The sequence below is a fragment of the Dendrobates tinctorius genome, unplaced genomic scaffold (genome assembly GCF_039654945.1).
Source record: "Dendrobates tinctorius isolate UK_male_01 unplaced genomic scaffold, ASM3965494v1 ptg000180l, whole genome shotgun sequence".
Classification (NCBI taxonomy): domain Eukaryota; kingdom Metazoa; phylum Chordata; class Amphibia; order Anura; family Dendrobatidae; genus Dendrobates; species Dendrobates tinctorius.
In genome coordinates, this window is record NW_027361847.1 from 2,558,066 (window position 1) to 2,576,325 (window position 18,260).

Sequence of the window (18,260 nt, forward strand, 5' to 3'; positions counted from 1 at the left end):
TTAGAACGATTCTTTAATGGACTAACCCCCGACACAGGAATGGCTTCGGGACAGGCAGCCAATGACTCTTGAGGAAGCCGCTCGTCTGGCCGATGAACATCATGATGCCAGGAGGCCGCAGTTGTCCGGATCAAAGATGGTCACTAGGGGCCCGCCCATGGACCTGGAGGGCCCCAAACCACCGGAGATTGTAGGGGGCCCAACTAGAAACCCGGCCTACCAAAGTCCCCCTGGGGCGCGATGCCACACCTGCCGTCAGCTGAGCCACGTGCAACGACAATGTCCCAACCGGACTCAGCATACCCAGTGGCCAAAGGCAGAAACAGCTACCTTCAGCCGGGCTGCTGTACACTGCTACCAAGGCGAAGCTGACCCGGCATTGGGGGCTACGACTAACCAAAGGGTGGAAGAGATGGAGGAAGTGCTGCATGAAGTAGACCCCATGCAGCCAGCCCGGGCAGATAATCGACAACAGCATCGACAGGTCGTGTGGGTTAATGGGAAACGTATGCAGGGACTAAGAGATTCCGGGGCAACTTTGACCTTTGTGAGCCCTCATCTCGTCCGGGACCAAGAGAAGACCGACCGGACAGTGGCAGTCCGTGTAGCAGGGGGAGCTATACATCGACTGCCCACTGCCAGGATTCACCTAAACTGGGGATTCGGGGATGGCCTTGTTGAGGTCGGCTTGATGGAGGATTTGCCTGCAGACGTCTTGCTGGGAAATGACTTGGGGCCCATGTTGTCTGCATTCTCGGTGGCCCCTCTGGCTGAGACATATCCTGTGACCACCCGGAGACAAGCTCGAGTTGCGGAGGCGGAATCACACTCAGAGGAGGCCCAGGTAAGACATCCCAGCCCTACACATATTCCCATAGCCAGACACATTTCTTGGGCCACCCCAGATGAATTTAAGAGGGAGTTACTTGAGGATCCTTCATTAGAGGGATATCATGGGAAGGCACAGGAGGGGAGAGGGGTACTGGAAGGGGAACAGTTTGTATGGAAGCAGGGACTCCTCTACCGGATCACAGAGCAGCACCACACAGGGACGAGCCCCACTATAAAATGACAGCTGGTAGTTCCCTAGAAGTATAGGCAGGAGTTACTGCGAATCTCTCATGACATACCCTTGGCCGGGCACTTCGGCGTCAGTCGCACCAGGCATCGTCTGACACAAAACTTCTTTTGGCCGGGGGTAACCTATGATGTTCGTCAGTACTGCCAGACCTGTGACAGTTGCCAGCGCATTGGCAAGAGGGGGGATCGATGCAAGGCCAAATTACGCCCCCTCCCCATTGTGGAGGAACCATTTAGCCGAGTAGCGGTCGATCTGATAGGGCTGTTAGCAAAACCCAGTCCGTCCGGGAAAAGGTGTATATTGACAGTGGTAGATTATGCCACACGGTATCCAGAGGCGGTTGCGTTACCTAACATACTGGCAGAGACGGTGGCGGCCGCCCTGCTCCAGGTTTTCTCACGGGTTGGATTTCCCCGGGAGATTATCTCGGACCAGGGTACCCAGTTTACAGCAGAGGTGACCAACCAACTGTGGAAGCTGTGCGGCGTAAAGCCCATTAGAAGCACCCCGTACCACCCGCATACCAATGATTTGTGTGAACGCTTTAACAGGACATTAAAACTGCTCATTGGGACTTTTACCAGGACCTACAGGGACTGGGAGAAATTCTTGCCACACCTCCTGTTTGCCTATCGGGAGGTGCCCCAAGAATCCACGGGGTTCTCCCCCCTCGAGCTGGTATACGGGAGACGGGTAAGGGGACTCCTAGACTTAGTGCTGGAACACTGGGAAGGGGAGGGCCTCATAGAAGGGGTACCTATTGTACCTTATGTGCTGGAATTCCGGGACCGCCTACAGGAGCTGACCCAGGCTGTACGTGAGAACATGCAGACGACCCAGTGGCGCCAGCACGTATGGTACGATCGGAGGGCCAGAGAGCGCACTTTGGAAATAGGACAGAAGGTCCTGGTGTTAGAGCCCACTAAGCAGAAGAAGTTTCAAGCTGCATGGCAGGGGCCCTACCAGGTAGTGGGGAAAATAGCCGACACAACCTATAATGTCGCCGATTGTGACGACCCCATGTTATCCGCATGTTCCACGTGAATATGCTGAAGCCCTACCGGGAGCGCCCTGAAGAGGTAGTGGCCATCTGAGCACCTGAAGCAGAGGATTTAGCCGGACTTCCCTTGCCGGTTGTCTTAGGGGAAAGGACTCAGTCTAAAACATGGGACCAGGTACACTTGGGTGAAGACCTAGGCCCCCGGGAGAGACAGCAGGCGGAGGAGTTGTTGAGGCAGCGACAGCATGTTTTTGAGGAGACCAGGGTACACTCGCCTGGCACAACACAAGGTTGAGACCCAGGATCAGACCCCCCTGCGGCAAAACCCCTTCCGCGTCCCTGAGTCTGTACGAGAGGGGATGCGACAAGAGATACAAGAGATGCTGCGTTTAGGGGTCATTGGAGAGTCAGTCCCTGGGCATTCCCCGTAGTGTTAGTGCCCAAGAAGGATGGGACTACATGGTTTTGTGTAGACTATCGTAAGCTCAATGAGAAAACATTGACGGATGCATACCACATGCCGCGTGTGGATGAGTTGTTAGACCGGCTGGCGGGGGCAAAGTATTTGACCACCATCGATCTATGCAAAGGCTACTGGCAGATTCCCCTTAGTCCTGACGCTATTCCCAAGTTGGCATTTGTCACCCCGTTCGGCTTATTCCAGTTTTGAGTTATGCCATTCGGGATGAAGAATGCTCCGGCGACCTTCCAAAGGCTGGCTGACCGGCTTCTGGATGGTCTCCAGGACTATGCTTGTGCCTACCTGGACGACATCGCCATCTACAGTGCGACATGGAAAGAGCATCTAAATCACCTAGAGACAGTATTGGACAGGATCCACCAGGCCGGAATCACCCTGAACCCAAACAAGTGTCACGTGGGCAAAGCAGAGGTTCAGTATTTAGGGCATTGGGTGGGAAACAGTGACCAGAACCAGCCAAGATTGAGGCCATAGCCAAATGGCCCATCCCACGCACTAAAACCCAGGTCATGGCGTTTCTAGGGACAGCGGGGTATTACAGGAAATTCGTTTCCAATTACAGCAGCGTAGCCAAGCCCCTCACTGATCTGACCCGTAAGAACCAACCCCGACAGGTAACCTGGACCCCAGAGTGTGAGGAAGCCTTCCGCCAACTAAAGGACGCCCTCACCAATACCCCTGTATTGGCCGCACCCGATCCAACTAGACACTTCTATGTTTGGATTGGGGGCAGTACTGAGCCAAGTCGGGCCGGACGGCCAAGAACACCCGGTAGCTTGCCTGAGTCGGAAACTACTGCAATGTGAAGTAAGCTATGCGGACATCGAGAAGGAGTGCCTGGCGGTAGTATGGGCACTCAAGAAGTTGCAACCATATTTGTATGGACGACAGTTTTCCCTCCTAACGGACCATAATCCCCTAGTCTGGCTTAATCGGGTCTCCGGAGACAACGCCAGATTGCTGCGGTGGAGTTTAGCCCTACAACCTCTGGACTTCACCATCCACTACAGTCCCGGCAAACAAAACGGTAACGCCGATGGACTATCGACAAACGGAACTTGTACCAACCCCATAAACTTCGGTCATCCTCAAACCGATCCGTTGAGGATCAGACTGTGTATGCCGATCGCGTCGCTGAAAAGGGGAGCCGTGTTACAGAACCACTCAGCACCCAGAATATGTTGTGCAGTTATATGTATGTATAATAGGTTCCTTGTGAGATGCATGTCCCTAATGCACCAGCCCACAGGCTGCGCCCCTGGGCAGAGGGGACACGATATTCCCCTTTTGTCCGCCCTCCCCCCACCTTTGTAGTTCCCACAGTAAATATCGGCAGGCTCAGGCCACCTGCGGCTTTTGTAATGTATGTCTGGCCTGCCGCTTTTCTATTGGCCTGCCCTCTATCTGTGTGATATATTCTGTAAAACTATTCTACTTGTTAACCCCTTCAGTGAACAAGAAATAAATAAAAAATGAGGCAAAAAACAATGCTTTATCATATTACCACCAAATAAAAAGTGCAATAAAACGCGATCAAAAAGATTTATGTAAATAAAAATGGTACCGCTGAAAACGTCATCTTATCTTGCAAGTAACAAGCCGCCATACAGCTCCATCAGCAGAAAAATTAAAAAGTTATAGTTCTCAGAATAAAGGTATGTAAAAATAATTTTTTTCTATAAAATAGTTTTTGTTATGTAAAAGCGCCAAAACATAAAAAAAAATATAGATGAGGTATTGCTGTAATACTACTGACCCGAAGAATAAAGTTGTCTTACCAATTTTACCACACGCGGAACGGTATAAAAAAAGTAAGGCAAAAACAATTCCTGAATTGCTGGTGTTGGTTCATTCTGTCTTCTGAAAATTGGAATAGAAAGCAATCAAAACAGTCACGTGCCCAAAAATGGTACCAAAAATAGTCAGCTCATTCCACAAAAAACAAGACCTCACATGACTCTGTCACCCAAAACATGGAAAAATTATAGCTCTCAAAATATGGTGATGCAAAAACTAGTTTTCGCAATAAAAATCTTTGTGTGTGACAGCAGCCAAACATAAAAACCCGATATAAATCCGGTATCGCTGTAATCGCACCGACCCGAAGAATAAAGTCGTCTAATCACTTATACCGCACAAGGAACAAAAAATAAAGAAAACCAATTCTTCACATGCCGTTGATTTTTTTCATTTTGCCTCCCAAAGACCGCAGTAAGGCTCGGCGCACATTTATCCTGCGCTCTGCACTTAGCGCTTACATCGGGGTTTCTGTGTAAATCTCTGAAGTATGTGATTCAAACAGAACCCCAGGCGGAAGATTGCCTATAGCGAGGCAGATGGAGGCACTGTGGACGCCATAGGCCCTGTGATCCGGCGGTGTCCGTCTTTTTAGGATTGCATAAAAAGCCACAGTTTTGTGCACTTCTGAAAAGGACACCGCTCAACAGAGGCCAGACGGAGTCCAGAGTAAATCTGCTGCCTCATTATATTGAATGGATCCCTCAGGGGTTTCATCTGTCATGTCACTCAGATATTTAGATGTAAACCCCAAAGTAAGTGCTCAGCGTAGAGTGCCGGATAAATGTGATCCCAAAAGTTATGTAAAATGTTGCCAATAAAAGCTTCCACTCAATCTACAAAAAAAAGCAAGTCTCCACTCAGGTATGTCATTTGTTAAAGGAAATATAAGGGGCTTCCACCTTACTGGTAGCACAAAGGCTCTGGAAAAGTGAAATGGCTTCACGCTCCCCCCCAAAAATTCTGCAAATTCTCCCAAATCCGAATGCCCCCCTCCCTTCTGAATCCCAGTGTGCCTAAACAACATTTAGCGCCCACATGTTTGGCATTTCTGTAGTGATGAGAACCCGCCTGATTTACAGGTGCGTGTCTCCAGAAGCACGGGCTGGGCATAATGTACTGGTCATTACAACGTACTGACCACTACAACGGCAATTTGCAATTTTCACTCAGTAACATCCGCTTCTTTTATTCCCAAAGAGTTATAATTTCTAAAATGTCACTTGTGGGGGTTTCCACTGTTAAGGCACATCAGGGGCTCTCCAAACGTGACATGGCGACTGCGAATTATGCCAGTAAATTTTACATAAAAAAAATGGCTCTCCTTCCCTTCTGAGCACTGCCGTGTGCCAAAACAGTAGATTTCCCCCACATATGGGGTATCTACATGCTCAGGAGAAATTGCACAACATAATGTATGGTCCATTTTCTCCTGTTACCCTTGTGAAAGTAAAAAAAATTAGGTCTACATGAAAATTTTTGTGAAAGGAAAGTAAATGTTTTTTTTTCCACTTTCCTAAAATTCCCGTGAAGAACCTGAAGGGTTGATAAACTTCTTGAATGTGGTTTTGAGTACCTTCAGGATGCAGTTTTTAGATTGCGGTCATTTTGGGGTATTTTCTGTCATAGGCCCCTCAAAGTCACTTCAAATGTCATGTGGTCCCTAAAAAATAATGGTTTTGCAAATTTTGTTGTAAAAATGAAAAATCTCCTTATAACGTCCTAACACAAAAAAATGTTTCCTAAACTGTGGTGATGCAACGTAGACATGTGGGAAATGTTATTTATTAACTATTTTGTGTGATATGATTCTGATTTAAGGGCATAAAAATTGCAAAATTTTCGCCAAATCTCTGTTTTTTTTTAACAAATAAGCGCAATTCATATCAAAGAAATTTTACCACTGTCATAAAGTACAATATGTCACAAGAAAACAATCTCAGAATCAGCGGGATCCATTGAAGCATTCTAGAGTTATGACCTCATAAAGGGACGGTGGTCAGAATTGTAAAAATTTGCCTGGTCAGAAAGGTGAAAACAGGCTTCGGGGTGAAGGGGTTAACATGCCGCTGTATTCCATCACTGTGTTTCCTACAGATGAACTCCTGGATAGAAATCCACCAGAGAGATGTCCCCGTCCTCTGTATCCCCAGGACTGTCCAGAGGAGAATCACAACATCTCGGAGGGTCATCAGGTAGACGGCGCTGAGCCCTGTACTGGATCTGTATATGGGGGGGACATTTCTGATCGAGGTCATAGGTGTCACAGATTTTGGTGGTTTCTTGTATTGTGCTGATTGTTACATCTGATATATCAGGAGGAAGATCCAACTAAGAATAACGTGAAGGATGAGACAGATGAAGAAGCGATGACGAGGAGGGATCAGTCGTGTGTGAGTGGCGGGAAGGAGGAGATTCTGGGAGATGTTTCCACAGGTATGTCATAATGTCTAGTCTGTAATAATGATTGGCGTGTGACAATAATGACCGGTGTGTGATATCGTGTGAAGTATCCAGTGCAGTGAAGCTTTATTCACTGTTCACTACAGAAGTGTCCGGTGATGGCGCGGTGTTGTGAGCTCATTTTCTTGCTCACCTTTGGTGTCCGATGAACCCCCTCTGCTGGTGAAAGGAGGTGGTGAAACTGATTTGGATGGGAGAGACCTGTCACCTGAACTGGTGGATTGCGATTGGACATCAGGAATCTCTGAGTGGATATAAGGCAGCCGACGCCCTGTAGGGTTGCTGGTGATTTCTCTGCTCTGAGCTCTGGCCTCCAGTTCAGTGCCTGTGTTCCAAAGCTAAGTTTTTGCTCTGCTATTGTTCCATGAGATTTTGTCTGGTTTACTTAGTTTTTGTGTTCAGCCAGCCCTGGCTGGGACTGGCTGAATTCCATTTTTGTCTCTGATCAGTTGATCTCTTTGCTCTGTTTTCATAATATACCTGAGTGCTGATATAGTGATTTTGAAGTCTAGCGACTTCAGGGCCTTTTCTATCAGACGTGTTGGACATTATTTTTGGCAGGGTTTTTGCGTGGTTGCAGACAGTTCCTTTTCTTTCCTGTCCTTTCTAGTTAACGAGGGCCCCATCGTTTGCTCAGCCTGTCTTTCTGTCTGTGTTTGTGTTTTCATCTTTTTTCACCGTCAATACATGTTGGGGGCTGTCTATTGTTTTGGGGTCTGCTCTGGGGCAGTTTAGATTTCCCCTTTCTTTCTTTAGGCTTATTTAGCTCTCTGGCTGTGACGAGGCGTCTAGGACCACCGTAGGCACGCTCCACGGCTACTGCTAGTTGTTGTGAATAGGATCAGGGGTCTGCAATCCGCTAGCTACCAACCTCTCTGGTTTTCTGGACTTAGCTTGCATTTTTGTTTTTTCCTCCTCCGGTGACTCATTCATAACAGCGCGGCTACTCCTGTACAGAGTCTGGCGGTGCACCGATGAATAACAGCGCCGCCTTCACACCTCTTTTTAATGATTTAAGAAGCATATACTTAATTTTTCTAATTATACATTTTTTAATATTCCATCCTTTACTTTAATATTTTTCTTACATAAGTCCCGTGCTGCCATATAAATGTCTGAGCTTGTGATTCAGACAGAACCTCTGGCGGAAGATTCCCTATAATAAGGAAGATGGAGGCACTGTGGACGCACTCTGTCCTATGGTTCGTCAGTGACCGTCTTTTTGAGCATGCATAAAAGGGCGATCGACCACAGTTTTGTGCAGCACTGAGAAGGACACCACTGAACAGAGGCCAGACAGAGTCTAGAGTAACTGCTGCCTCATTATAGGGAATGGATCTCTCGGAAATGTCATCTGAATCATGTATTTTGTAGATTTAGATGGAAACCCTGATGTAAGTGCTCAGCGTGGAGCACAGCATAAATGTGATCCAAAATGTTGTTTACCCCAAAATGCCTCCTATAAAAGCTTCTAGTCAACCCAGAAAAAAAAAGTCCCCACTAAGGTTCCTCATTTGTTAACAGAAATGTAGGAGGTGTCCAGATTACTGATAGCATAAAGGCTTTGAAAAAGTCACATGGCTAACAACAAAAGAAATCCACCAAAATATGAACTCCCAAATCCAAATACACCCTCCTCCTGAGCCCACTGTTCCTAAACCGCAGCTGGGGTCCATACATTTAACATTAATGTTTCGAGGATCCCCACTTCATTTACAGCGTACATGTCTCCAGAAGGACGAGCTGAACATATTGTTCGGGGCACTACAATGTACGGAGCACTATAATGTACTGGACACTGCAATGTATGGGGCACTACAATGTACTGGACACTACAATGTATGGGGCACTACATTGTACTGGACACTACAATGTACGGGGCACTACAATGTACTGGATGTTACAGTGTATGGAGCACTACAAAGTACTGGAGACTACAAAGTACTGGAGACTACAAAGTACTGGAGACTACAAAGTACTGGAGACTACAAAGTACTGGAGACTACAAAGTACTGGAGACTACAAAGTACTGGGCACTGCAAAGTACTGGGCACTGCAAAGTACTGGGCACTGCAAAGTACTGGGCACTACAAAGTACTGGGCACTACAAAGTACTGGGCACTACAAAGTACTGGATGCTACAGTGTACGGAGCACTACAATGTACGGAGCACTACAGTGTGCTGGATGCTACAGTGTACAGGGCACTTCAATGTACGGGGCACTACAATGTACTGGATGCTACAGTGTACAGGCACTGCAACATACCAAGCACTGCAATATATCCGGGCACTATAATGGCATATTTGCATGTTCACTTAGCAACATCCATTGCTGCTCATTTCTGGAAAACACACATGGAGTCACATTCATCACTACACCTGTAGATAAATTCTCAGAGTGGTGTAATTACCAAAATGGGGTCACTTGAGGGGGATTTTGCTCTTCTGCACTTAGGGGCTCTGTAATGTACTATAAGACATGATTTTGCTGGAACCTTCCAGAATTTTCCATTCTATGAGAAAGCTGCTTGTCGCACAGCTGCAGCCCCCCTCCTTTTGTTTTTCCCTCCTTAGCAGCTGTGGGGGTGTGCTGGTCTGCCTGCATCTGAAACAGGACAACAGCCATTTCATGTGAAGCTAGGAATGTTAATTAAGCTGAGTGGAGAGCATGTCTTTGTTTAAAACCAGGGGCTTGAATTCATCTATGGCAAGTATTAAAACAAGTCAAATCGCAAAAACCATACACTGCAGAGATATAATAATCACATCTCTGCGTAGGAAACGAAACCAGCTTTCTAACCCCTAATTTTCACGGTTCTAACCCCTCCAGAAACTGAGATACGGATTGCTCCCAAATGGAGTGTCCTAATTACGGCATGCTTGGTGTTGTCTTATTGGATTCGATAAACTGAGAAAAATGAGACCATCGGCGTGTTTATACGAGCTTCCCTCGTTAAGATATAGTTATAAGTTTTACAGTGAAATTGCAACTTGGAGAAAGGGGGTCTGAACTTCTCCAGACTGCCCCTTTCGTGATGTAACCGACCCTAGTCTATAAAATATCCCTCCCTTAAAATTCTTCAGTTAAGCTGGAGTTTTCGTGCTGAAAAGACCTGCAGATGTCCGGGGATGTGTGGTTGGCTGCCCCTCCCCCTAGCACATGGCTTGCCTAAGGACAATTGAGCAACTGTAAGTGTACTTTCTGCTTTCATCCCTGTTATTTTATATTTGCCTTGTACATATTTAATGTCTCAATTTTGTAACAACTTTTTATTATAGTGGTAAAAAATGTCATTTTTATTCTTCACCGTTCATTGGTATAACATTTTGTGAGACATGTGGAGTCAATTTGCTCGCTGCACCTCTGGATGATTTCTTTGTGAAAATTATAAATTTTCACAGTCCCATGTCTTAAAATTTTGTGAAGCACCTGTGGTTTCAGAATGCTCACCATACCTTTACATAAATTCCTTGATGGGTGTAGTTTCCAAATTTGTGTCAGTTGTCGGCGTTTCCACTGTTCAGGCACGTCAGGGGCTCTGCAAACACAACATGGTGTCCGCTATCTATTTTTGCCGATTTTGCTCTCCAAAAGTCAAATTGCACTCTTTCCTTTCCGAACCCTGCCACGCGCCAAAACAGTAGTTTTCCCCCACATATGGAGTATCGGCATACTCAGGGGAAAGTACACAACAAATTATGTGGTCCATTTTTTCCTGTTATCCTTGTAAAAATGCAAAATTTGGGGCTAAACATTTTTGTAGGAAAAAGTAAAATTTATTTTTTTCCTTCCACGTTGCTTTAATTTCTGTGAAGCACATGATGGGTTAATAAACTTCTTGAATGTGGTTGTGAGCACCTTGAGGGGTGCAGTTTTTAAAATTGAGTCACTTTTAGAGATTTTCTTTCGCATAGGCCCCTCAAAGTCACTTCAAATGTGTTGTATTCCCTAAAAAAAAATGGTTTTGTAAATTTTATTGCAAAAAATGAGAAATTGCTGATAGAATTTTACGCTTTCTAACTTCACAAAAAAAGTATGCTTTAGCCCCTTAACGACCAGAGGTATTTTTGGTTTTGCAGTTGCTTTTACCATATTGTGTACCGGATAACAGGAAAACAATTCCAAAATGAAAAATAAAAAAATTGTGCCATTTTCCGATACCCGTAACGTCTCCAGTTTTTGTGATCTCGGGTTGGGTGAGGGCTTATATTTTGCGTGCCGAGCTGATGTTTTTAAACAGCTGACATGTGCCGGAGAAGATGAGGGCTCAACGCCGGAGCCCACATCAAAGGGAGGGTGTCCGACATCGGCATACTATTACACCTGATGTCGGAAAGGAGTTAAAAATGATGTTGATGTAAAGTAGACAAGTGGTAAATGTCATTTATTTATTACTTATCTGGTATAAAGACAGAAATTCAAAGTTTGCAAACTACTCACATTTTTTGTCAAATTTTTGATATTTCCATCAATAAACGCAAATGACCAAAATATACAACTGACTTGAAGTACAATATGTCACAAAAAAATCTTCTTACAATCACTGGGATATTTGGAGGCTCCGAAGTTATTACCTCTTTTAAAGCGACTCTGGTGAGAGTTGTAAAATGAGGTTTGGCCATTAGTGTACAAAGTGGCTTGGTCCTTAAGAGGTTAATGTGCCTTCAATGCTGTTGCAGGCTTCTAAGGGTTCCTATCATGCCCTTAGGCCAGTGTTTCTCAACCCCAGTCCTCAAGACCCACCAACAGGTCAAGTTTTCAGGATTTCATTATTATTACATGGGTGATGGAATTATTGCTTGAGCAGGTGATGAAATTATGACCTGTGCAATACTAAGGAAATCCTGAACACTCGCCCTGTTGGTGAGTCTGGGGGACTGGAGTTGAGAGTCACTGCCTTATGCAAACTGAGGACCTGATTACAGTGGCTGGAGCTGGACTGCTCCTGGATGTACGGCCACTTTTGTGATTAGTCTCTCATTTGCATATGGTACTGAAATTTTAAAGCTCCATTTTTAATTGCGTGGACACTTATCTACACTAAGGGCATGATAGGAAGCTTGCTACGAGAGTGAAATGGCACTGGTGGTACATTAGGGGGGTAATTCCTGATGACCGGTTTCCTTTAAGAACTGTCTATTTGCTGTGTAGTCTCTGCCACCCCTGACTTATGCCAATGTCACCAGTTTATAAGTGTTATTCATTTTACCCATCGTCATGTTTAATGTTATGGCATGTAGTGGTCTTCCTTATTACTGGTACTTATGAGGGTCTTCATTGTGAGCGCTATAAAAAAAAAAAAAATTAGAAATCCCTTTTGTGTTGTCGAAAAAAATCACATCCAATCTATCTTTCATCCTTATAGGAAATCCTTGTGAGAACAACTGGTTATCGCTAAACTATAAAGAAGATATCGGGAAGCAGTCTAATGGAGAAAACCTCATTCCCCTTCATGGACCTCCTGGACTTCACAGCACTTCACTTTCTTATACTCCTAATCATGAGGAACCCTCTCCTGAGCAATCTCACATTGTTACCACAATTCCAGGTGACAAAGTGGATACAAGATTTCAGTGTGACAAACAACTTACTACAAGCTCAGATTTGTTAGCACAAAGAAAACACAAAGGAAAAAAGAGGTACTTCTGCTCAGAATGTGGGAAATGCTTTACAAATAAATCAGAATTTGTTATACATGAGAGAATTCACACAGGAGAAAAGCCATATTCATGTTCGGAATGTGGGAAGGCCTTCTCACAAAAATGTAATCTTATCACACATCATAAAATTCATACAGGAGAGAAGCCATACTCCTGTTCAGAATGTGGGAAATGCTTTACAAATAAATTCCGTTTTCTTAGACATCAGAGATTTCACACAGGAGAAAAACCATTTTCATGTTTGGAATGCGGGAAGTCCTTCACAGATAAAGGGCATCTTATTACACATCAGAGAATTCATACAGGAGAGAAGCTGTATTCATGCACAGAATGTGGGAAATGTTTTTTATTTAAATCAAAGCTTGCTATACATGAGAGAATTCATACAGGCGAAAAGCCATTTTCTTGTTCGGAATGTGGGAAGTCTTTCACGGTTAAAGAGAATCTTAATACACATCAGATAATTCATACAGGAGAGAAGCCATATTCATGTTCACTATGTGGGAAATCTTTCACGGTTAAAAGGAGTCTTATTATACACGAGAGAATTCACACAGGAGAGAAGCCGTATTCATGTTCACTATGTTGGAAGTCTTTCACAGATAAAATGAATTTTACTAGGCATCAGAGAATTCACACAGGAGAGAAGCCATATTCATGTTCACGCTGTGAGAAATGCTTCACAAAAAAATCAAGTCTTGTGAGCCACGAGAGAAGTCACACATAGAAGCACGTTCAGAATGGTGGAAATCTTTCATACATAAATCGTATCTTGTAAAACAGGAGAGAAGGCATGCAGGAAAGAAACTGTAATTATGTTCTGTGTTTTATAAATGTTAATAAACATTGCTCAGCATAAATGAGTACAACCCCTTTGTTCGGTAAGATTTTTATTAATATCTCACTGAACACCAGAACAATTTCTAAAATGTTGCCAACACTTCATGGAAATTTTATTGTAATCAAAACATGTAAGATAGGTCAATATAACTTTCATTACCAAGTCTTTAGGGTTACACAAATTAGGTGATAAAAATGAGTACACCCCACATCAAAAGCTACTACATCTATCATTTTGTATGTCTTCCATGATTTTTTAATGACAGCACCAAGTCTTCTAGGCCTTGTTACATAAGTTGGTTACATAATGCATCATCTATCTTCTTTCTCTTTTTCAATAACAAGCGCTCTTAGCGCCTGGATGCTGGATGAAAAGTGATGACAACTTGTCTCTTCAGATTTCACCATAGGTGTTTGGGGTTCAGATCAGAAAACACTTGGCCACTGAATCACTTTTACGATGCTCTTTAGAAGTGCAACATTGGCCTTACATGTGTTTTTTGAACCATTGTCATGATGGAAAAGTACAGGTCTACCAAGAGCACGGAGTGATGGCAGCATCTTCTCTTTCACTATAAAGCAGAACATTTGTGAATTCATGATACCATCAATAACATGTAGATCCCAACACCAGCAGCGCTCATGTAGCCCCACATAAGGACACTGCCACCACCATGTTTCACTGTAGGTACCATGCATTTTTATTGTATTCCTCACCTTTGCAATGGGATACAGTTTTGAATCCATCAGTTCCAAAAAAAAAACTCCAGAATCCCAGGAGTCTTCATATTTCTCCTACCCCTCATTGGGGGACACAGAGACAGTGGGTGTTATGCTGTTTGCCACTAGGAGGACACTAAGTAAACCAGAAAAAAGAACTCCCCTGCAGTATACACCCTCTTGCTGGATGAGATTTCTCCAGTTCTTGCTTAGTGTCTATAGGAGGCACTTGGGTCTGGCTTCAGACGCCACCGTTTTTATTTAATTTTTGAATTTTCTGTAAATTTGTATTTTTTAATTAGCGGAGTGAAGGGGGCGACTGTTCCTTTCTATGGCCCGCTCTCCCTCCGAACCAACAACAGACAAGCACGCGGAGTATACATCCCGTACACTTTCCTGCGACGATTGGGGCTGATTCCTCTGGCAATGATGGCGATGATCCTTACGGTCCCGGTAATCCTCGGATATGAGAGCAAGCCCATGGAGTGCAATGGAGAAGACTGGAACAGCACTTCCGAATGCCCTGAATCAGCCCCATAGCTCTCCATCCCCCTGCCATAGGGAGGATCGATTGAGCATACCTTTTTAAGAACTCCTCCAGCTCTGCTACATCAGCCCAGGAGGATGAGAAGACCTGCATGGATGGCCCCGGACAGCGTGGCCTGCCGAGCACTGGAGTGGAGGTATGGGGTCGGGTCCTGGTCCCCGGGAGAAGCGCTGACTTAGTGTCAGCGGCGGTGCACCGGCGCCCCATTGCAGCCCCCCGCTCTCGGCACTTGGGTAGGCCAAAAATTTAGTCCCCGGCTTTTCCGTCATGCTAGGCTGCAATTTGAATGGCGCCGCCCACTAGCGCTGCCCCGTTCCCGGCGCCTACCGCGGGTAGTCCAAAAATATAGTCCTTGGTTTTTCCGGCCTACTAGGCCGCAATTTAAATAGCGCTGCCTGCGCTAACGTCGCCGCCCCCTTCTCTTGGCGTCTCTCACCTCTTATGAGACACAATTCTAATCTCGGGTGCCATGTCTTTTACCTCAGCCTGCTCTGGATACGAGCTGTGAGGCGTGCATGCTGCCGGATACCGGGTGACACCACAGGGCCACCGTTTTCCTCCCGGGGAACACAGGACCGTGGGTAAGTTGCATCTGCCCTCAGATTAAAGCTTAACCCCTTCCCGGCACATTCCCTGTAGCTGCAAACAGACTGCCGTTAACCCTTTCAGGAGCGCTATGTCTCAATCTAAGGAGGCTAAACGGGCTGCTAAGAAGCACACTGCGTTTTTTACCGTGTGTACCACTTGCAAGTCTGCCTTACCTAGTGCACAGATTAATCCATTATGCGACCTGGTCTGCGCTCCAACGCCCCTCGCCGCTGCTGCTGATGGGCTTCCTGCGTGTAGTACCCCTGAGTGGGCTGCGTCCCTGTCATGGTTGGTGGAGTCTCTGACCCAGACTATATTCCCCCTCCGGGCGAACCGTCCACCAGCAGGGGCCGTACTCGTTCAAGGGATGGTCAGGTCTCTAGAAAGCGGACCCATGACGCGACCTCTAGCCACTTTCGCGCCTCCTCCATCTGTGACTCCTGTCTCACTCTCCATCTCCTGAGGTTCACAGCGAGCATGACTCTTTATTCGAATCTGACACGACAGCCCCTCAGAATCCCCCAACTGATCAAGAGTCGCTTGATTCTCTTATAGAATCAGTCAACAGGATTCTGAGGTTGGATGAGGAAAATATTCCCTCTCCAGCACACCCTTTCTCATTTAAGAAAACCAAGCGTGTGCGCAGGTTATTTACCAGCCATCTGGACGTTAAGGAAATTGTCCAGAAACATAGGGATCATCCATATAAGCGGTTCACAGGGCAAAAGTGTACTCAGGGTAAATACCCTTTTAATCCAGACCTAATGAAGTATTGGTTACAGTCCCCTCTGGTGGACCCTCCTGTATCGCGTCTCTCTTCTAAAACGCTCCTATCAGTTTCTGAGGGTTCCTCAATCAGAAACCCCTCCAATCGTCAAATTGACTACCTTGCCCATTCAGTTTTTGAAGCTTCAGGAGCAGCACGTTTTCCATCTTTCGTGGCAATTTGGGTCACTAAGGCAATGGCCACTTGGGCAGAAGTCTTGATTACTTCCTTCCAGGGCACCAATCTTCCTCCGGACTTTGTAGTGGACGCTTCCTTTGATGCCGCCAATTGCACTGCTCAAACTGCCGCTAATGTGATCTCCATTAGAAGAGCCCTATGGCTCCGCGACTGGCAGGTGGATGCCACATCTAAAAGATCGTTGACTTCTCTCCCCTTTTAAACGGGTCGTCTTTTTGGAGAGAAACTGGACCAGCTCATTTCTGATACTACCGGGGGAAAAAGTAAATTCCTTCCTCAACAAAAGGCTGTTCGGCCATTTCACAACCAACAGCCGACGCGTTTTTGATCTTTGCGCAACAATTCCGGTTGGTCCTCCTCTACCTTCTCTTCCGAATCAGGTCGGTCCCCGCACGGAGACAGAGGCTCCCAGGTCTCATACAGACCTAACCGCTCTTGGAAACCCAGGCCTAGGGCTTCTGGATCTAGGGGAGCCAGATCTCATAAATCTACCCAATGACTTGTTGCGGTATCCGGCGGACACCGACAAAGTAGGTGGTCGCCTACTTTCCTTCAGCCACACCTGGCTCGCGGTCGACCACGACAAGTGGGTCAGGGAGCTGGTGTCCTCCGGATACAAGATAGAATTTTCTTCTCCCCCTCCAACTCGGTTTTTCCCTTCTCCCCCCAAGAACAAAACAAGAGCCTTCCTTCAGGCTGTTCAGGCTCTGCTAAGGGACAGAGTCATCATTCTGGTCCCTTATCATGAAAGGTTCAGAGGATTTTATTCAAACCTTTTTGTGGTTCCAAAGAAGGACGGGATGATGCGACCCATTCTGAATCTCAAACTGTTAAATCAGTTTGTCAAGGTACGGAGATTCCGAATGGAATCTCTCCGATCAGTTGTCGCTTCCATAGAAAAAGGAGAGTTCCTAGCATCCATCGACATTAAGGACACTTACCTTCACATTTCGATCTGCCCGTCCCACCAGCAGTTCCTGCGTTTTGCAATTCACGAGGAACACTTCCAGTTCGTTGCCTTGCCCTTCGGACTTGCCTCCGCCCCCAGGGTCTTTACCAAGGTCATGGCAGCTGTCATGGTCATTCTCCACTCTCGGGGAGTAGTGGTATTACCGTATCTGGATGACCTGCTCATCCAGGGTCCGTCCCTTCCAGCCTGTGAGGAATCCGTGGATATAACAGTAAATATACTTTGTCGCCTGGGGTAGAAGATAAACTTCAAAAAGTCTTTCCCAAAACTGGCTCAGCAGATTTCCTTTTTAGGAATGATCTTGGACACTTCCCGCGGGTTGGTCATTCTCCCTCCAGAAAAAACCCAAGCCTTACAACAGGCAGCGCGGACTCATTCCCAATCAGTTTCTCACTCCATTCGTTTCAGCATGAGAGTTTTCAGAAAGTTGGTGGCTGCAATGGAAGCGTTGCTGTTAGCTTGGAAAAAGAACCCGTTCTCCCTGGACCGTCATATCCTTCTGTCCCTGCGGGTCATGCAAGCCCTCAGGTGATGGACACTGAGTTCCTCCCTGAATAAAGGGAGGTCTTTTCTCCCAGTAAGATGGTTGGTAGTAACCACCGACGCAAGTCTTATCGGCTGGGGTGCTGTTATGATTGGGTCACCAAGGAGGAGAGCAAGCTCAATCTAAGTCACAGAATACCAGAGAGGTTGGTAACTAAGCAGATTGCAGACCCCTGATCCTATCCACACAACTAGCAGTAGCCGTGGAGCGTGCCTACGATGATCCTAGACGCCTCGGCACAGCCGGTGAGCTAACAAAGCCTAAAACAAGAAAGGGGAAATCTAAACTGCCCCAGAGTAGACCCCAAAAGAATAGATAGCACCCAAACATATAGTCGGTGAGACAAGATGAAAACACAAACGCAGGTAGGAAAATAGACTGAGCAAACGATGGGGCCCACACTGACTAGACAGGACAGGAAAGGAAAGACACTGTCTGCAATCACGCAAAAAGCCCTGCAAAAAGGTCCAACACGTCTGATGTAAAAATTCTGAAGTCGCACGATGTCGCCCACTATATCAGCACTCTGGTATATTCTGAAAGCAAAGCAAAAAGAGGCCAATCTAATAAGGGACGAAAACAAACTGGCATGAGCAGTAACAT

The 18,260-nt window shown here is 46.0% G+C and overlaps 1 pseudogene; it reads left to right on the forward strand.

The window, feature by feature from the left end:
- Window positions 1-18,260, forward strand: part of LOC141054911 (uncharacterized) — a 114,818-nt pseudogene that overhangs the window by 13,947 nt on the left and 82,611 nt on the right.